Consider the following 22,124-nt stretch of genomic DNA (forward strand, 5'->3'; position numbering starts at 1 on the left):
ACTTTGAGGTCTTGCTTTGGGCAACTATCCTGTAAAGGTGAGCTGTTTGTCAATAATGACATAGCCTCAGATGCCAGGTTTTGAGTGTCTCGCAACCACCCTCATGGCCTCCTGTCATCTTGTGCAGTCATCCGACTACTCTCAAGCATGAAGGAGATTTCCAAAGACCTCCTAGGATCTCGTGCCGACCATGCTGCGAGTATGAGTCGAGGGCAAACGCTTCTAAACTCGCCAATTCCTGGAAGGGGGCGCTGCACTGCAGCAGCCTGTCGGCAGCGTGTCCGGTTTTTTTCAACTTTTTTTATTTTTTTAGTATGTTTAAAAGTCTGTTTTTAATGTTTATTTGTGTGTTTTGTGTGGGGGGTGGTGTGGGGGGGGGGGTAAGGGGGAAACCGTTTCGGCCGCCTCCTCCATGGAGAGGCAACTTTTTCCAGGTCGCCTCCCCCGTGGCCTAACATCGAGGATCGGGCGGCCGAAACGGGAGGGGAGCTTCGACCGCCGGCCCTGCAGACTGCGGTGCTTCCGGCTGCGGCACGGCAGGTACTTTAAAACTTTGACCGCCGGCCTGCGGCCTACACCAGCCTGAAGCCGCGGTCTCTGGTTGGGAAGAGCCGATCCTGGACTCACCTTGACTTTGACTTTGTCCCTTACCATCTGGACGCCCGCAGCAACGGCTGTGGAGGGTGGAGGTCCCGACCACGGGGGAAAATGGAGGAGGACTGGCCAAGTTCTGTGCCTTCCACCACAGTGATGAATGCTGTGGTGGATGTTTGTGTAAAATTTTTATTGTGGTTGTGTGTTCTTTATTACTGTACCGCTGCTGGCAACCCAAATTCCACCGACCTTGGTTGTGTGGCAATTAAATTATATCTATCTAAATTATATCTATATCTAATTAGGTCGCCATAGCGGGACAGGCCCTTTACTATCACATACGACACAGACTATAGACTTTAGACTTTAGAGATATGGCGTGGAAACAGGCCCTTCGGCCCACCTAGTCCGTGCCAACCAGCGATCCCCGTACACTAACACTATCCTACATACTAAGGACAATTTTTAAAACTTACCAAAGCCAATTAACCGACAAACTTGTACGTCTTTGGAGTTTGGGTGGAAACTGAACTAGTAAAGCACTGTAAGGCACTGTAATGCTGCTGCGCCACTGTGCACCCCCTAGACTACGAGTTCATTAATAAACTGCTCTGTCCCAGTGCTACTGTATTGTCTTAACTCTGACCTACTTTGGTTCCCTGTCCAAAATGACTTGCTTTAAAAATTCTCTTCCTTGCGTTTAAATCCTTGCATGGATTTGGAGGATTAAGGTAATCAACTTTAAAGAGGATAATCAACTACCTACTATCAGATCTCATCACTGCCACTTGGTATTGTTAAACTGATCATGGGACGTAGATGTGAACATTCTAATTCTAAGTGAAGCAGCGACTTACTCTTCAAGACGCGATTTACGCTACTTTGACGCAACCTACTGGTTTTAATAGATGATTAACAAAAAGAAGATTAATCAACCCTGTCACATTCCTGTAGAAACAAGGAACTGTTAATGCTGGTTTACCAAAAAAGTACAGACACAAAGTGCTGGAATAACTCATCGTGTCAGACAGCATCTCTGGAGAACATAGATAGGTGATATTTCAGGTCGGGATCCTTCTTCAGACTGATTATAGTAGGTGAGAGAAAGTTGGAAGAGAGGTGGGGTTGGGACAAAGCCTGGTAAGTGATAGTTGGATACAGATGAGGAGAGGGGGAGGGGGGGGGGTGGTTGATTGGCAGATGGAGGCTAGAGATGAAAGGGGCACAAAAGCGTGTTAGATAAAGAGCGAAGAGAAATCTAATGACCCAAGAAACTGTATATGATAGAATCCTGAGAATCAGTCTCGAAAGGTCCCAAATCAAAACGTCACCCATCCGTGTCCTCCTATCCCATTCTTTTCAGGGCCATTTTAGAAACTAGTCATATTTTATGGACAAATTGGAGGTAAAGGAGGAATTTATTTTGTCAGAGGGTGGTGAATCTGTGGAATTCATTGCCACGGAAGGCTGTGGAGGGCAAATCAATAGACATTTTTAAGGCGGAGATCGATAGATTCTAGATTAGTACGGGTGTCAGGCGTTATGGGGAGAAGGCAGGAAAATGGGGTTAAGAAGGAAAGATAGATCAGCCATGATTGAATGGCAGAGTAGACTTGATGGGCCGAATGACCTAATGGTGCTCCTATCACTTGTTAAAAGTGAACCTATAAAGAATAATTCTGCGTGCATTTTTTAAATGTTGTGCATTACCAGGTCTGCGGAACTTGGGGCTACAAATGGTGGTTGCTGGAAATCTGAAGAAAAAGAGCAGGAAATGATGAAAGCACACAGCAAGTCAGGCAGCGTAGGTGAGGTGGACACAGAGTTGACATTTCAAGTCAACGACCCCTCATCAAAACTGGATAAGTAAGATAGCAAACAGGGAGCATATAAGAACAAAGAGAATAACATGCTATTTGCCAATCTAACTAATATCACTGCTAAAGATAGAAGGTATTGATATGAATAGAGAATTGGTTGGCAGACAGGAAACAAACAGTGGGAATAAACGGGTCCCTGTCAGAATGGCAGGCAGTGGCGAGTGGAGTGCCGCAAGGCTTGGTGCCGCAACTATTTACAATATATATTAATGATTTAGATGATGGGATTAAAAGTAACACTAGTAAATTTGCAGATGTCACAAAGCTGGGTGGCAGTGTGAATTGTAAAGAGGATGCTAGGAAGTTGCAGGGTGACTTGGACAAGTTGAGTGAGTGGGCAGATGCATGGCAGATGCAGTATAATGTAGATAAATGTGAGGTTGTCCACTTTGGCGGCAATATCAAGGAGGCAGATTATTACCTCAATGGCGTCAGATTAGGAAAAAGGGAGGTGCAACGAGACCTGGGTGACCTTGTACACCAGTCACTGAAAGTAAATATGCAGGTACAGCAGGCAGTGAAGAAAGCTAATGGCATGGTGGCCTTCATAACGAGAGGATTTGAGTATAGGAGTAAAGAGGTCCTTCTGCAGTTGCACAGGCCCCTGGTGAGACCACACGTGGAGTATGGTGTGCAGTTTTGTTCTCTTAATTTGAGGAAGGACATCCTTGCTTTTGAGGCAGTGCAGCGTAGGTTCACAAGGTTAATCCCCAGGATGGCGGGACTGTCACATGAGGAAAGATTGGAAAAACTGGGCTTGTATTCACTGGAATTTAGAAGGATGAGAGGTTATCTTATTGAAACATTTAAAATAATACAAGGACTGGAAAAGCGAGATGCCGGAAAAATGTTCCCAATGTTGGGGGAGTCCAGAACCAGGGGCCACAGTTTAAGAATAAAGTGGAGGCCATTTAAAACTGAGATGAGATAAAACTTTTTCACCCAGAGAGTTGTGAATTTGCGGAATTCTCTGCCACAGAAGGCAGCAGAGGCCAATTAAAAGAGAGTTAGATAGAGCTTTAGGGGCTTGCGAAATCAAGGGATAATGGGAGAAGGCAGGCACGGGTTAAGGGCCTGTCCCACGAGCATGCAACTGCATGCGGCAAGCGCGACCAAACCAGAAGGGGGCAGCGCGGAGGTCGAGTGAGTGACATGAAGTTCGAGCGAAGTCCACGGGAAGTTCGCGCGTGACGTACGGCGTCTAGATGGTGCATACGGCGTCGAGGCGGCTGCAGGCTGGCAGGCCGTTGCTGCGCGGAATTTTTTAACGGGACCAGCTCCGCAGAACTCCGTACGGCTCCGGCGATCGAAGTGGGACTAGCCCCGAGAGGCCGTATGGCTCAAGCGACCACGTTAGGTCGCGCTTGCTGCATGGAGTCGCTTGCTCGTTTGACAGGCCCTTTAGGTCGCACTTGACGCATGGAGTCGCATGCTCGTGGGACAGACCCTTTACTGATTGTGGATGATCAGCCATGATCACAATGAATGTGATTGGCTCGAAGGGTCAAATAGCCTCCTCCTGCACCTATTTTCTATGTTTCTATGTTTCTATGTTAACGGGAAAGAAATCTCAAAACTGAAACCAAAAGCTTCCTGGCAATCAGTTATTTTTCCTCTCCACTGATGTTGTTGGATATTTCAGTTTCAATTTGTTCCTTTGCTTATTTTCTGTTCTGGTTTCAATGTCCATTAAAAAAAAAAATAATTACCATGAGAACTTTATTCTGTGACCCATCACATAGACATTCTAGACAAGGAACTGTAGATGCTGGTTTACACCGGAGAAAGACTCAAAATGCTGGAGTAACACATCAGGTCAGGCTGCATCTCTGGAGAAAAGGAATAGATGATGTTTCAGGTCAAAACCCTTCTTCAGACTGAGAGTCAGGGGAAAGGGAAACTAGCGGTAAGAAAAGGTACAGGATCAGGGCTACCACTGATGGCCAAGGAGCCCATATTGGTCCATTGTTGGTTGTGGAGGAGGATAACAAAGGGATACTAATAGTGAACAAGCAGGACGACTAGTGTGGGGTGGGGGGGGATGAAAGGGTTACGTGAAATTAGACAAATCAATATTCATACCTCTGGGTTGTAAACAAAGCAGTAGGTGCTGTTCCTCCAGTTTGCACGTGGCCTCACTCTGACAGTGGAGGAGATCCAGGACACAAAGGTTAGTATGGGAATGGGAAGGGGTTAAGTGCTTGGCAACCGTGAGATTGCGTAAGCCTAGGTGGACTGAGCATATACGTGTACAGAAAAACGATACTTTCATACACACCAGAGGAAATAAAAACGTGTCAGTACATTTTTTTTCATGACTCCAGGATATCCTAAATTGCTATATAGACAAATTGTGAAGGTGCAGTCCCTGTTGTAATGTGGAGAAACTTTATTTAGAATGAGGAACACCCTTCATATGGCCCTTGGCAGGAGATACCTAACTAAATGACACGCATTTAATGTTCAGAATAAAATTGTTCCATACTGCTCATCACACACAGTTCAAAAATAAGAAGTCATTGCATTTGATACCATTGCGATAGTCAAAGGATGGAGGTAAATGCTCCTATATTTAAGAAATATTTTTGGAGCACTTGAATTGTCAAGACATGGAAGGCTATGGTCCGAGATGTGTAAATGGGATAATCTTAGATATGTACGAGGATCAGTTTAACCATACAGCATAGAAACATAAACTTCATCCCACCAGGTACAAATGTGGCCATCAATTGCCCTAATTCCAATATTATTCTCACTCATCTACACATTTGGTTAACAACTCACCAACAATCACAGCTTTCAGAAGTGGGAGGAAACTGGACCATCCTGGGAAAATCCCACAATCACAAGAACAATAGGAGTAGGTTTACAATATTTAATATGAACATGGCTGATCTATGCTGAGCTGCTCTCCCCTGTTCTGTGCCTCTATTCTTCGATATTCCAAACATTTATCCACCTTTTAAAGACTTCTAATGATCCATCTTCTATTACCTGTGGGACAAGAGAATTCCAGAGATTCACCTGTCTCTATGAGAAGACATTTGGGAAGAAAAAGGTGACATGATGGTAGAGTTGATGCCTTACAACACTAGAGATCTGATTTCCATCCTGACTACGAGTGTATGGAGTTTGTACGTTTGTACGTTCTCCCCGTGTCCACGTGGGGTTTCTGTGGGTGCTCCGTTCCCACACTCCAAAGATCTACAGGTTTCTAGGTTAATTGGCTTCGATAAAAATTGTAAATTGTCCCTAGTATGTAGGATAGTGCTAGTGTACAGGGATCGCTGGAGGGCCGAAAGGCCTGTTTCCACATTATATCTCGAAAGTAAATCTACTAAAGTAAGCAGTTTTCTGACCCACAGCTTTACTTGACCATCCTCTTATTTTGTTGTGTTGTCCCAATGTTTGACTGGCAAAAACATCCCAACAACTACCCTATCAACCCCTCTTAGTACTTTCCAGGTTTGAATAAGGTAACTTTACATTATTTTAATCTCCAGGGTATCCAGGCCCAAACTATTTAGTTTCTCTTGGTAGGACAAACCTATCAGCCCAGGAATTAGCCTAAAGAATGTCCTTTAACTGTGTTCAATGTTACTTTATCTTTCTTTTAGATAAAGGGATTACAACGCTACTTGATATTCCAGATGAGGTAATTACCAATACCCAGTACAATTGCAAAGAGACCTCCCTATTCTTGAACTCCGCCCCTTTGCAATGAGCACCAAATTGCCATTTGCCTTCTTAACTATGTAATGGATCTGCCTTCCAGCTTTTACTGATATTCAGTAGAACATCTAGATCCTTCTGTACTTTACTCACTTCCAGTCTCTCTTTATTTAGATAATAATCTATTTACAAAGGTGCTCACCCTCACACTTCCCCACATTAAACTCTATTTGCCATTATTTTGCCCACTCACTCAGTCACTCAGGGGGATAACAAACATACTCCACACAGGCAGCACTGCAAGGCAGAATTGAAACTAGATGGCTGGAGATGTTGGGTTGCGGCTCCACTAGCTGAACCACTTTCTGCCCCAAAGTGGCAGGTTTCTGTGCTACAATTCTCTGACTTTCCTTCGCATACAGGACTATTTAATGCATGTTAAATTAAACTTCAGAACAGCAACTACCTAGATCACTGTGGCTATTATTTAAAAGAGATGGCTGGGACAACTCATAGATAGGGTTCATTGGGGCAAAGTTAGGGTGAATGCTTAGTCTGTTTCCCAGGTAGGGGAATCAAAAACTAGATGGCATAGGTTTAAGATGAGAGAGGAAAGATTTAATAGGAACCTGATGAGAAACATTTTAAACACTGAGTGTGGTACATACATGGATCAAGCTCCCAGTGGTTGAAGCAGATCCAATAACTGAATTTGAAAGGTACTAGGGTATGTACGTGGGTATGAAAGGCAGAGACTGTACAAGTCATATGTGGATAAATGGGACTGGCTTAGATGGACATCTTAGTCAGCATGGACAAGTGGGCCAAAGGACTGTATGACTCTTACAACATAGAACTGTAGAATAGTATAGAATAGTACGATACAGGAACACAAAGTCTGTGCTGAACATGATGCCAAGTTCATCTCCTCTGCCTGTATGTGATCCAGATCCCTCCATAACCTGCATATCCGTGTCATAATTTAAAAAGCCTCTTAAACACTACTATTGTGTATACTTTGACCACCACACCTGGCAGTGCACTCCATGCACCCACTACTCTCTGTTTAACAAACCTGCCTAAACATCTTGTGTGAACATGTTTCCTCTGACCTTAAGGTCATGCCCTCTTGTTGTTAACACTTCCATCCAGGGAAAAATAAGTTCTGAGTGTCTACTCTATCCATGCCTCTTGTAATATTAGTATCTAATCAGGTCTCCCCTAAACCTTTGACATATCAGTGCAAACAATCCAAGTTTGTCCAAACTTCCCTTACAGCCAATACCCTTTAATCTAGGCAGCATTCTGATAAACACTACATGGTAACGATTTTGCCGTTTTTGTTATTTCCATTGTCGTTATTATTTATCTGTTACATTGGAGTTTCACTTGGGCAGTGCGCCTGAAAATTTGTTGTATGTATTTACAATGGCAATAAAGTGTATTGTTATTATTAAACCTCTTCTGTACCCTCTCCAAATCCTCTACATCCTTCTTGTAGTATGGCAATTGAAACTGCATACAATACTCCAAATGTGGTCTAACGGAAGCTTCATAAAGCTGCAACATGACGTCCTGGTTCTTCTACATTAGGTCATAAAGAATAGGAGTAGAATTAGGCCATTTGGCCCATCAAGTCTACTCTGCCATTCAATCATGGCTGATCTATCTCTCCCTCCTAACCCATTCTCCTGCCTTCTACCCATAACCTCTGACACCTACGCAATGGACTCTTCTACCCAACCAATGAAGACATACATATAAGCCTTCTTTACCACTCTATCTACTGTGTTACCACATTCAAGACGTTATGGACTTGGTCCCCATGATCCCTCTATACATAATGTTTTTAGCGGTCTTGCCATTAACTATTTACTTTCCCCTAGCATTTGACATCCCAAAGTGCAACACTTCACGCTTGCCCAGACTTAAACTCCATCTGCCATTTCACCAAAACACCATAAACAGCTTACACAGGTTATAACAGGATGACAATCCACCAGAGACAAGGAATGATATATGGACCTGCACCTTTATATCTACAAAATAAAGCGTTTCTTAAAAATATCCATGTTACGTTGCTAATTGCAGTAGTTAATGTTGGATTTATAATATTTTCCTATTGTCTCCATTAGCTTTGTGAATCTGGAGTCTATTTGTTCTGGGACTAATACTGCATTTATTTGAATAAGAAATTAAAAAAAACAGAAAATACTCGAAGCTTCAGCAGATCAGTCAGCATCCGTGGAAGAGTAACAGCAAGCATTTTGGGATGAAACACAAGTTGGTTTATCTTGGTCCTTCCAAGTGACGAGGATTTTATTGGTTCAATGGTATTTTACTGTCCCGTTTTCTCATCCAATTGCTACACACAAGAGTCAATTTATAGAGGCCAATTAACCTACAAACCCACATGCCTTTAGGATGTTTGAGGAAACCGGAGGAAATCCACACGGTCACCAGGAAAAGGTGCAAACTCCACACAGCCAGCAACCAAGTTCAGGATCGAACCCGGGTCTTTGGTATTGTGAGGCAGCAGCTCTACCAGCTGCACCACCGTGCCGCCCTAATAGTTTAAGCAAAATTGAAGGTTGGCGCTTAATGTTGGATAAATCTGAGAATTAGGTTTGCATTAGAAGTGAGCTGGCATGGGGTATGAGTGGGAGGAAGAAAATGAATTGCATTTGCAAATCAATGGATCTCTCTTTGTCAAACATTTGACGAGTAATCGCCATGGAGAGAATTTTAATCAGCCAAGGGACTTTTTCATAAGCTGTATTGTAAGACATTTTCAAGTGGATGATGTATAATGTATAATAACCACGCTCTTGTTTTCATGTTAATTGGAACTGTACACTTAGTAAAGACAAGGAACAAATGAACATAAGAAAATATGTCAGGAAACATCAATGGTGCAGCTGAATACAAAGCGAATAATTTCCTGGCAATATCAAATATCCACAACCCGGTTGAAATATGTAAAGTAACAGGGTTCAATAGTAACTGATATTCCTTTTTCCTTTTCTTGTGAAAGTGTGAAAAATACAGTTTTATTTTTGGTATATTGTTCAACAAATAATTCAGGGATTTACATTAATAATTTAGGAAACTTGGAACCAACCTATGTAATAATATGGAATTATATTTCAACAATAGCATTGTTTGCTAAGAAATTTGTTTTACAAACTAATTTCTCATACGTGTTCCTTTTCTCTCTCTCTCCCGACAGCAAGCAAGAGTTTGAATGATGATCATCTTTTGTTCCAAAGCACAAGACGTGTAAGACTCTTCTACTTAGATGATAATTTTATATAGACTTTACCTTGTCTTCCATTGAGTACGCTTTTGCATAATATTAAACTTTGGCTCGAATCCTCCTGCAGCAAACCTGCTGTTGTCTTTAGTTAATCATCACAAGTGAGACTTGCATGACTCTGACGAGAAAATACTGAACACGTTTTCCTCAATGGTGGACAATCTTCTTTCGAGACAGCCCGGCATCTGCTTGCTGAACCATCTCTTTGCATGTTTTCCCACTTTCCCCAGCTCTGCTCCTACCCTGCTCACACATGCCAACAAGTACAGATGGGAACTACTTCAAAGAGAAAAACAAAAACCTTTCTGGATTAAAACCTTTACTATGTGAAGCAACTCCGTTTTTACTGCTCTCAATGAGGGCTGGCCATCGGAAACTGACCAACCTACAGGGGACGGCCCTCACTACCTACCAAACACAAAGGAAGAATTCCACATCCGTGTTAGGGAAGATTGAGGATGACAATATTTGTGGTATATGGACACATTGCCCTATGGAGGTGCCAAGACAAGCCAATTTGTTTTCAAATAAAAATAGGCCAACAGTGTCTGTAATCTACGTCCCAGTAGCATCATGAATGTATGAGACAATGTACACCCAAAAGCCCCCCCACTCCTTCCACAGCATTGACACCTGAATGGCCTGCAGCATACATGCGTTGTCCATTTTACTGCACCATTGAACTACAAGGGACAATGCGAAGTACATTCAAACACAGTATCCTTGCTCTCGTGTAAAAGCAACATCCAGTGATCCTGGGCTGCCATTGGGATAACAATAAATGACAAAGTGGCCCATCACCACGATCAACACCAGCTTTTCAAACCTCTTTGTTTTATCACAAATAAATTGGTACCTCAAGGGTATTTTATCAGCTGGTGATTCACGAACCTCTGCTCTCCTATCAAGTCACTCTGATGCCGTCTTATCTCGCTGCCAGACCAGGACAGATGAGACATCACAGCTCCACTGCTTGCATTTCACAGTCCACTCAAAATGAGTGTGCTATTTTTTAATCATTGAGGCATCCACCAATGTAAACCATCCATATAAGTAATAAGAACTTCTGCAATCAAGCAAAGATTTAGAACAGACTTTTGTAACAAGCTATTTGAATAATGGTGCTCTAGCCTGTATTTATTATGCATGCAGCTGCTGGTAATATGTTTTAGGAGAATATTAGGTTAAAGCCAAAGGCTACAATTGAACTGTGGAAGACTGAGGAGAAAGAAAGAACATCGAACAAGTGTCCTGATAGACTTCAGATTGTCATATGTATTTGTTATCATTTAAGCTGAACGCAGCTCTGGATTGTCATAGGGTCTTCCCCGCTTTGTTTAAATGAACCTCTTTCCTATTTGATTTTTAAAGAAAGGCTCTTCTGGTTTAGCAGCTTAAGTTCACTGTGTGTAGAGTGCAGAGGCTGTAGTTAGCAGCAGGGCACAACCTACAACAGCATTCATTCTCCTCTCCCTGTACTGTTGCTGTGCCGGCACATGTCACGCTAATCTCCATTTGTTTTGAGCTCGCATACAGGGCACGTTTGAGAGAGGAAAGAAATCAGGAGAAAAAGGGGGGAAGCATTTACGTTTACAGATAATCTGAGAAAGCGGTGAGGTAAATCGATGCAATCTATTTCAGAAGCAATAAACCTGTGCAACTCGGGTGTTTTTAGGCATCTGCCTGAAAAGAATGCTACTGTTTGGACTCATGTTTTGTGGAAGATTTGACCAAATCTTCAAACAGAATCATGAGAGATGACACGTTCTAAAATTTCCCCAGTACTTTTCAAATGCATAAAAGTAACTTTAAAAACGAGCCAAAATTAGAACAATTTGTTTGTGGTTGGCTTTGTTAGTGCAGACTCGTGCAAGAGAGGTTGTATGATAAAGTTCCAGTGGAATTTTGATGTGAGCTGTTCTTAGTCGGTTCAGGGTCTTAATTGAACAGAAGATTTCCGCCAATGCAGAGACATTCACATTTACTACTAATCTGAGATTCAAGGAAGTTTGGCTGGTGATAGGATTCACAGTCAAACTAATCTGCAGGCCAGATTTCATCAGGGAAAACAGAGGAGGTAGTTGGGGAAAATATCTCAATGTAAGGAAAATATAAGCTTGAAATTTGCAGAAGATTGTCAACTTTTATAAAGGACTGCAGAGAGAAGAAGGATTTCCAACACAATTGGCTCTTTCTCATATGTGTCATGAACAATGTCCCCAACATCTAGGAGTTCTTAATATCAACACTGGAGGTGCCAACTAAAGATAGATTGCCAACTGGGACATTGGTAAAGGTCTAACTGGGCTGAAGCCCATGCTTAGCAATTGAATCCAGCATTTATATTTGTTCGAAAATTAAATGAACTAAATTGACCATATCAGAAGAAGCTGTGGAACAATTGATGACACTCCTGTCAGCTTATCAATAACACCTAAAAGGGCATTGAAGAATATTCCTCAGTGTCATGATGTATATAGGCATTTCCATTTGACAGTTTTTATAGGGCATCTACGCAGAGGTGTGGATTATACATAAACGTTCGTGTCCTTCAATAAGTTCACTGATTATTGGGAGGTGTTGCCCTTCTACTGTCCTCCATTCCTTCCCCCACATCCCTGTTCACAATGGATTCTTCCTGGTACCAAAGCCAATGAAAAGCTCAATACATTGATTCTTCACATCACAGTATATTGATACACATCCTTTGAGTCGATGTACCTAATATTATGAAAGACAGTCTAACACCAGTATCTAGTGTTGTTGCATGTTCTCCAATGCAGGGATGGCCTTTCAATGTAGTGGTACTCAAAAGTGAGACATTTTTGTGTAATGATTCACTTCTATCCGAGGTCCAGTATGGTGGTACTATCTGTTGTCATGACAACATGTCACTAATTCACATCAATGTACAAGTTTACTTTCTGATGTAGTGAGTCACAGATTAAATCAATAGCAATAGACAATAGACAATAGGTGCAGGAGTAGGCCATTTGGCCCTTCGAGCCAGCACCGCCATTCAATGAGATCATGACCCAATCAGTACCCCGTTCCTGCCTTCTCCCCATATCCCCTGACTCCGCTATTTTTAAGATCCCTATCTAGCTCCCTCTTGAAAGCATCCAGAGAACCTGCCTCCACCGCCGTCTGAGCCAGAGAATTCCACAGACTCACCACTCTCTGTGAGAAAAAGTGTTTCCTTGTCTCCGTTCTAAATGGCTTACTCCTTATTCTCAAACTGTGGCCCCTTGTTCTGGACTCCCCCAACATCGGGAACATGTTTCCTGCCTCTAGCGTGTCCAAGCTCTTAACAATCTTATATGTTTCAATGAGATGCCCTCTCATCCTTCTAAACTCCAGAGTGTACAAGCCCAGCTGCTCCATTCATATCATGTTGTATCATGACAAATATACACGATCTAAGCCTTATTTTTATGATAGCATTTCTTCTTTCCATCACCCACTTCCCCACGATTGAGATTTTATCTTCTCAATAGTGAGTCAGTTAGTAATATTCTTCTTTCATATTGGTCAAGTTCTTGATTTTATTCGATTTCTGTTGTGCATAAAGTCTGACATGCATTTTTTGCATCTCGTTTATTAAGCAAAACTGTTCATTCTAATCCTCCGCTAGAATGCTATTCCATTAAAAAAATGAATACAATTTCAGGACCACACAGTGGTGCAACAGCAGAGCTGCTGCCTTACACCCGGGTTCGATCCTGACCATGGGTGCTATCTGTATGGAATTTGTATGTTTTCCCTGTGACTGCGTGGATTTTCTCTGGGTGCTCCAGTTTCCTCCCACGCTCCAAAGATGTACAGGTTTGTAGGTTAGTTGGCTTTGGATAAATTGTAAATTGTCCCTCGTGTGTAGGGTAATGCTAGTGTAGGCGTGATTGCTGGTCGGGGTGGACTCGGTGGGCCGAGGAGCCTGCTTTCACATTGTATCTCTAAACTAAAACAAAAACCCCCCTAAAATTACAGTATGATAAATAACGCAGCTCAATTCTAATCATGCTAAAGAAATTTCCAATATCGATTGGTGTGGTCATCGGCTCTCCTTTAATTCACAAATTGAGGTGTGGATTTAGAGTCACAGAATCATACTGTGTGGAAACAGGCCCTTTGGTCCAACTTGCCCACTCTGACCACGATGCCCCAGCTACACTAGTCCCACCTGCCCGCATTTGGCCCATATCCCTCTAAACCTCTTACGTATGTGCCTCTTCAGAAACATTGCTTTGATGTTTCACGCAGTTTGAGGGAGTGGGCTATCACATGAATATTATAGGGAACTGATTACTAATAGAAACTTGAAAATGCACACAGTATGGCGGCTCAGAAATATTTGGTCCCACACTAGACATGCTCATCCAAAACATCATTGTATATGACAACGCAGGACCCAGCAACTAGCCCTACACGTGTAGCTAATTGTATAATACCCTGTGAAATGACCCAGCAAATGAGTGTAGGAGAAATTATGGAAAAGCAATATATGTTAGTCTTTGTAGCAAAGCCCGTATCCTGAAAAATATACACGTAAAATTAAAATCATTAAGACCGGACAGCAAATGATATGCATAATATTTAGTTTAGTTTAGCTTAGTGATACAGCATGGAAACAAGCCCTTCTGCCCACCAAGCCCACGCCGATCAGTGATCACCCATTCACTAATTCTATCCTACACACTAGGGGCAATTTACAGAAGCCAATTAACCTATAAAACCGCACGTTTTGGGAATGTGGGAGGAAAATGGATCACTCAGAGAAAACCCACATGATCACAGGGAGAACGAGCAAACTCCATACAGACAGCATCCACGGGTGTATGGAACCCGGGTCTCTGGTTTCATAAGCCATCAACTCTACCGCTGCGCCACTGTGCCGTCCCTTTAGTTAGCTGTAACCATTAGGTATCTCATCTAACCTCGTGATGAACATTCATTTTCAAGATATTTTCGGACACAGCTTTTCAGCAGTTGCCATCTTGACCATGTTAGAACAATTGTGCAAAATAAAAATAGGTATTGCAGTGTGTTCCTTACTGAGTTCCTGAGAAATACTGAGAGATCAGTTTCTGAGAGATACTTTGCTGTAAAAGGTTTGTCTCAGAGAGAGAAGAACAGATAGAAAATACAATTGTGCATTCATATTGCGACTTTTACAAACTTAAAATGTCGCAGAATGTTTTACAGTCAAATATCATTTGAAGTAAAGACATGTCATGTAGGAAAACATAACAGCCTGTTTGGGCAGCTTACAACCCAGTGAAATGAATGGTGATTTTTCCAATTTCAAGTAACCCCTGCTTTCCCTCACACTCTGCCCCTCCCCCATCCTAGTCATCCTGCCAGTTCCACTGTTCACAAACATATATCCCTTCGTTATCACCTCTACCACAGCCGACAATGGACAATTGTGGGCTCCACCTTTCCTTGGTCATCGGTGCCAGCTCTGATTTGTTCTGTATTTTTTCATACCTCTAGTTTCTCTCTCCCCTGACTCTCAGTCAGAAGAAGGCTTTCGAAACGAAACGTCACCAATTCCTTTTCTCCAGAGATGCTGTCATACTCGTTATATTACTCCAGCTTTTTTGTCTATCTTCAATGTAAAGCACCTTTCGCTGTTTAGATAGGGGTTCAATGTATTCCTGATGCATGGGCTCATGGTACTCAAACCATCATAAGTTCATAAGTTCTAGGGGCAGATTTAGGCTATTCGGACCATCAAGTCTACTCCACCACTCAATCATGGCTGATCATTCTTTCCCTCTCAACCACATTCTCTTACCTTCTCCTCATAACCTCTGACACCCATACCAATCAAGAATCGTTCATTCTCCAACTTAAAAATATCCATTGGCGTAACCTCCACATGTGTCTGTGGCAATGAATTCCACAGATTCACCACATTCTGGCAAAAAAAAAAATCCTCTTCATCTCCTTTCACAAATACTCCTTTGCCATTTCAAGCATTCACAGGGCAGAGGTTCTTGGGATTCAATTGGAAATTCTGCATTTTATTCAATAAGGCCATGAGAACATTTTAGAATTCCGCCACCATCACCCAATTTCCAGCACGTTTACATGTTTTACTGTGCTGCTGCAAATAAGAATGTCATTGTTCCGTTTTCAGACATAGGACCATAAAACACTCTTGATTCTCTTGACCTAAAGGGGCTGCTTTATGGAAAACAAAGAAGTACACCATTTGAATTGAGGGCAGTGAAGGATACCACATTGTCCTCATAATGCTACTGAGCAACAGGATCCCACAGATGGACTGACTATCAGCAAGACAGACTTTGGTCATGAGTAAGTTGGAAAGGTTGTGCAGACTAGGAGTTCAGGAGGATAAGGGGTGGTCTTATAGAGGTGTACAAACTCATGCGAGGAATAGATCGGGTAGATGCACAGAGTCTCTTGCCCAGAGTAGGAGATTCAAGAACAAGAAGACATAGGGTTAATGTGTGTGGAACGGTTTAATAGGAACCCGAGGGGTAACCTTTTCGAACAAAGGGTGATAGGTGTATGGAACAAGCTGCCGGAGGTAGTTGAAGCAGGTACTATTGCAGCGTTTAAGAAACATTTAGACAGGTACAGGGACAGGACAGGTTAAGAGGGATATGGGCTAAATTCAGGCAGGTGGGACTGGTGTAGATGGGACATGTTGGTCGGTGTGGGCATGTTGGGCTGAAGGACCTGTTTCCACTCTGCAAGACTCTCTGAGATCAAAGTTCAAGATAATTGGTGTTTGTCGTCTCTGAGTCATGTGACTTACAGCTGATAGCAGTTCCATGGGAATGTCATCATATTATTCTGCACAGCTTATTCTCCAGTATGCTAAGGACTGAGTCTCGCTGTTAAGCTTTATGTTTTGTTTATCGCTGCCACAGGTGGGGTCATTTTCACTTTGATTACGAGCAGACACGACTCCTCATTCCCTGCCACCTCACAACTTAGCCCTTGCTGTGCCACTCTACCTGATCTTGGTAGCCCGAGCTTCTGGTATCCAAAAATAATGTCCGGATGAAAATCAGTCACTTCTTTCGTTCGATTAGGCCTGCACCGTTGCTGCCACCATTTGCTGAGAGGGAAATTATTCCAATTATGAGACAAGATATCAGGAAACGTCTGATTTCACCAAGAAAGGCGAAACAGCATTCTCAATGTGAAGAGAATTGACTTCAAAAGGAAAGATCGTGTAAGAAGCAATCTTACCTTATAACTAAAAAAAACTCTATGCATGAATCTTTTTTTATAGAATTTTGCTCTGTAGTAATATATTAAGGAATTTTAACTGAATAATAACATACTGTGAAGGAGCCTTTCCTCAGTTCCTCAGTAGATTGTACATAGTGTAGATGCAGACCAGGATACAAAGTGTTATGTATATATGTGTATATAAAGACCACTCAAATGCATGCTTTAGTTATGGAATGGCTGGAGGGAGGTTTCTCACCTACATGGGTGGAGTAGGGCGATTAAAAGAGTGCATTTAGATATTCACTAACTAAGCCATGAGAGAGACAAAAGTGGTGACAAACGTTGATTGTGTGTTTTGGATAATGCTATGCGACGGGGATTTCCGTGAAGAAGATGTAAAGGAGAAACAATTTCAAACACACAGATCGAAGTGGGTTTCTTCTGTTTTGGAAGCAGTTTTGCAGATGATTTGTACAAATGTACTGTGATCGCACCAGATGGGTTTGGGATAAGATTGGGGTCCAAATCTGGAACTCTGTTTGTGTCAGTAGCAATGCTTCTCTGTGATCATAGAACGATGGTGGTTGAATAAATAAACTTGAATAACCATACAACACCCTGCCTCGACTCTTGTTAATGTGGTCTGAGTGCTTTTGTATACAATTTCAACAGGGAACAATGGATTACCACTGAAAGTAAGTTAATATGTTGTATTGTCAACCACAGTGGAACGCCATGATGACACACCATGTAGAACCTGTAACAATAAGTCGGCTGATCTGCAATGTTTTAATCAGATTTTTGTTATAGGCTAACCTATGTAACAGAAGTGCCTCTGTAATACAGGTATTCTAGTCAAGGTAAAGGCAAAATGTAGGAAGTTGCTCAGGTTTGGTCTATTTAGTAAAACAAACACATACACATACACACACACACACACACACACGCACACCAAGATTCTTGGGGTGGAAAATTGCAACCCTCACGTGGTTCGCCCTATTTTGACGAATGCAATCAACCCGGCGTGCACAATCAAATAAGATCAAATAGAACAAGGTGTCCTACAACTTTAGGCTGTGCACACCATACGCAAGAAGAAGAACAAGATTTTTAATTACCTCCAACATCTACTGAGCAGTATTCATCAAAGTTTGTTTCTGCTTTCTCTCGGACGACACATTGCCATTTAATTCAGTTTATTGTCACTAAATGCTGCATAAAACGTTATGCTTGTTGTTCCTGTTATCATGTATCTGTACACTGTGAACGGCTCGATTGTAATTATGTATTGTCTTTCCACTGACTGGTTAGCACACAACAAAAGCTTTTCACTGTACCTCGTACACGTGACAATAAGCTAACCTAAACTAAACGTGTACCAAGGAACAGTGAAAAGCTTTGTGAAAAACAGCGGAAAACAGATGCAATCGCAGCCCTGATTCAGACTTGGCCATGAGAACGTAATGGTGGTGTAGGGATGAGAGTAACTGCCATTAACACCAAGGAAGCCTTGAGAACATCCAGGGGAAAGTGTCCCATTTTTAAAGACTTAAAACGTCTTAAACATTCACTCACTCCACTGTCAACACATTGTGGGTGTATGCAAGTTGCAGCCAATCTTGGCACGGAAATAGATATCTGTCCGGCACAGTGGAGCAGTGGTAGGGTTGCTGCCTTACCACACCAGTGACTTGGGTTCGATCCTGACTATGGGTCTTTGCGGAATATGTACATTCTCCCTGAGACTGCGCGGGTTTTTTCCGGGTGCTCCAGTTTGCTCCCACATTCCAAAGACGTACAGGTTTGTAGGTTAATTGGCTGAGGTAACATTGTAAATTGTCCCTAGTGTGTACGATGGTGCTAGCGTATGGGGTGATCGCTGGTTGGCGCGGACTTGATGGGCCAAAGGGCCTGTTTCCATGCTGTATCTCTAAAGTAAAAGTAAAATGTCCCTTTATCTTCATGCATCAAAGTCACGGAACACTAAAAATTCGGAAATACGTTTGCCATATCAACTGCAGCATTTCAAGAAGATACCTCACGGCAACTTTGATATTAGTATTAGTATTGGTTTATTATTGTCAGGTGTGCCAAAATATATGAAACACTTTATTTTGCATGGTATCCTGACAAATCATACCATCCATAGGTACATTAAGTAGGGCAAAAGAGAAAATAAACAGTGCAGAATGTAGTGCTACAGCTAATAATAAAAAATATGCATGGGCCTCATTAAGGTAGATTAGAAGATCAGAAATATATCCTTAGCATATGGGAGGTCCATTCAATAGCCTGGCAAAAGTATTTAGTTCAGTGCGGGAACTGGCTCCTCGGCCCACCGAGTCTGTGCCGACCAGCAATCCTACACACACTCGGGCCAATCTACAATTCCACCGAGCCAATTAACCTACAAACCTGTACATCATCCCATTCGTGAGTGATGTTGGAGTGACGTGAAACCCAATATCTGTCGTGCCTATTCCTGATCGCTATTTAGTATTTGGACTATTTAGTATTTAGTCCGATGAAGGCTCCCGACTTGAAACATCACCTATCCATGTCCTCCAGAGATGCTGCCTGAACCATGAGTTACTCCAGCACTGTGTGTCCTTTTTTGCTATTTGCTGCAGCAGCCTTTACACAAACTGAATGATGAGGTCTATAAAGGACAGTAAATATAAAAGATGAGGTCCATAATTAAATCCTAAAGTTACTGATTTTATAATAGGGTGAAGAGTGGTTGTGTGTTCATTTCTTGCAGGGATGTTGCGAGCATGGGGGAGAAATGATTTTTCTTTATTTTTCTTGCAATTTTTAAGATGGTCTCGTGTAGACTGCACACGAAGACTGAGAGAAATGTATATTGTGAAAAAGAGGCTTTTTCCTCCATAAATTTCACTTAGGCTGAAAAAGACTAATCCCACTCATAAGCTCTCAGTCATGCTACTCCTGATGAGAGTTTCACCCTCAGCCATCCGCTCAGGCGGAGAATTCCCCAGCATTCTTCAATTGAAGCCACTTTTCCTCCACTCCCCTCCAATCCTCCCACTAATTAACTTAAAACAATGCTCCCTTGTTATTAACCTCTCCGTTTGGACGAAGTTGGTCTTTCCCGTTCATTCCACCTAGGTCTGTCATAAATTCATAGAGCTCGATTCAATCTCCCTTCAGCCTCCTCTGTTCCAAAGAAAACAAATCCAGGCCGACCAATCTTTCCTCATAATAACTGTAACTCACCAGCTGGGAACATGATTGTAAATCTCCACTGCGCCCTCTCAGGTGCCATCATATCTTTCCTGCACCATGCTGACCAGAAATGTACACAGCCCTCTATCAGTGGCCTAACCAGTCTTTTATACAGTGTAGGAAGGAACTGCGGATGCTGGTTTAATCCGAAGATAGACACAAAAAGCTGGAGTAACTCAGCGGGTCAGGCAGCATCTTTGGATGCAGTGACCTATTCCTTTTCTCCAGAGATGCTGCTTTACCCGCTGAGTTACTCCAGCTTTGCAAAGGTTTCAAAGGTCTTTTATTGTCACGTGTACCTTCAGTCTTTTATACAATTCTATCATGACTTCCCTTTTCCCAAATACCGAATCAATGTTTAACCATTTTAACAGCAGGTTCTGCTACTTTCCAAAAATAAATTTACACTTTTTAAATAACCTTCCTACCAAAATTGTGTGGACTTCCTTGCAACTAGCTGATCAATATCTTTATTCGTTTTTAAATAACCCTCTTGAAATTGCACCTTTTTAGACCTAAATTGCCATGGCTGTAAACAGGGAGTCTTTGGAAAATGATGGTTAAACCTCTGCTAGCTCATCCCTTGCTTCCCCTAACATTTTGTCTACTTGTCAAAATGCTAAACCGAGTTTGGTGTTTAATCCGAGGAAGTGTGAGGAGTTGCACTTTGGGAGACGAAAAGTAAAGGGAAAGCATACAATTAATGGTAGGACTCTTAGAAGAATTGGATCTTGGAATCTACGTCCATAACTGGTAAAAGTAGCAGCACAAATAGTTAGAATTGTAAAGAACGTGTATGATATGCCTGCCTTTATTGGTTGAGACATTGGTTGTAATAGTCAGGAAGCTATGTTGCAGCTTTGTAAAACTTTGATTAGACTGCACTGGAGCATTGTGTGCAGTTCCATCACTTATCTATTACAAGAAGGATGTGGATGCTTCGGAGAGGGTGCAGAAGAGGTTTATCAGAATACTGCTTGGATTAGAGGATATTAGTTATAAAGTTGGACAAACTTGTATTGATTTCTTTGGAGCACCAGAGGCTGAGCAGAGACCTGAGAAAAGGTATGAGAGGCATTGATCGTGTCAAAAGAATCACTGCGACTTTTGTGAAAAAGAATATGTGCTAGGGCTACAGAGAAATATGGAAGGGTTAACTGTATTGATGGGATTACAGTCAGGAACTGGCATAGACCTGATGGGCCAAATTGCCTCCTTCTGCACCATGGTCATAGAGTCATAGTTATAGACTCATATTGCGTGGAAACAGGACTTTTGGCCCAACTTGCCCACACTGACCAACATACCTAATCCACATAGTCCATGGCCGTCCAAAGGGGGGGTGCATTGGGTGCGACCGCACCCCCTTTTCCCCCCCAGAGTAAGAAAAAATCCCGAGGGGGAAAAAAAATCGGCAAAAAATCGGAAATAAAATCTGGCCCGCGGGATGAGGGAGTGCCCATTTCTCTGGGCCCAGGGAGGGGGGGGTGTGCGGTGTCTGCCCGCCCGGTCCAGTGTCTCCATCCGCGGCGTCGGAGCCTCACCAACGGCCAGCCAGGTGACCAGGAGACCGTCCTCCCATCGCCAGGCGGGAGTGGCTGAATCTGAACCTAGCGGCTGTAACCTCAACACCAGATGCCGCTGCGGCGGGGCCCGCTCCCCTCGCCTCCCCCCGCCACCGGGGCCCAAGCCATCGTCCCCCCACGCCACCCCTGCTGGCCCACGCCACCCCCGCTGGGCCCAAGCCACCCCCACTGGGCCCAAGCCACCCCCGCTGGGCATACACCACCCCCGCTGGGCCCACGCCACCCCCGCTGGGCCCACGCCATCCCCGCTGGGCCCACGCCACCCCCGCTGGGCCCACGCCACTCCGCTGGGCCCACGCCACATTCATCTTCGTCCCCCCCCACCAGAAAGAGGGGGGGGGGGGTGTGGGAGGGGGAGATGGGGGAGGGAAGAGGGAAAAGGGGATTATCTTTAGTGAGATTGCAAAATTAAGGTAGGTTTTAGAGCTATTATATTTTCTCCTCCATATGAATAATTTTAAACAATATCAAATAATATCAAACAATTGGAACTGCTTTCTTTTTCTTGATAATAATACTGAAAAATATAAATTCCATAGTTTGTGACATAAATATACATTTAAATGGGATCATTATATACCGATGTAACATTTCCATTTCGAGATCGGGGGTGGGGGG

The 22,124-nt window shown here is 42.8% G+C and overlaps 1 long non-coding RNA gene across 1 annotated transcript in view; it reads left to right on the forward strand.

Moving 5' to 3' along the window:
- LOC116986395 overlaps positions 1-9,734 on the forward strand; it is a 95,684-nt gene extending 85,950 nt beyond the window's left edge. The window contains exon 2 of the long non-coding RNA XR_004415466.1: positions 9,376-9,734. This is a non-coding gene — a long non-coding RNA (uncharacterized LOC116986395). The remainder of the gene's footprint in view (positions 1-9,375) is intronic.
- Positions 9,735-22,124: the final 12,390 nt, after the last annotated feature.

Source organism: Amblyraja radiata, chromosome 23, assembly GCF_010909765.2.
Source record: "Amblyraja radiata isolate CabotCenter1 chromosome 23, sAmbRad1.1.pri, whole genome shotgun sequence".
NCBI classification, from domain to species: domain Eukaryota; kingdom Metazoa; phylum Chordata; class Chondrichthyes; order Rajiformes; family Rajidae; genus Amblyraja; species Amblyraja radiata.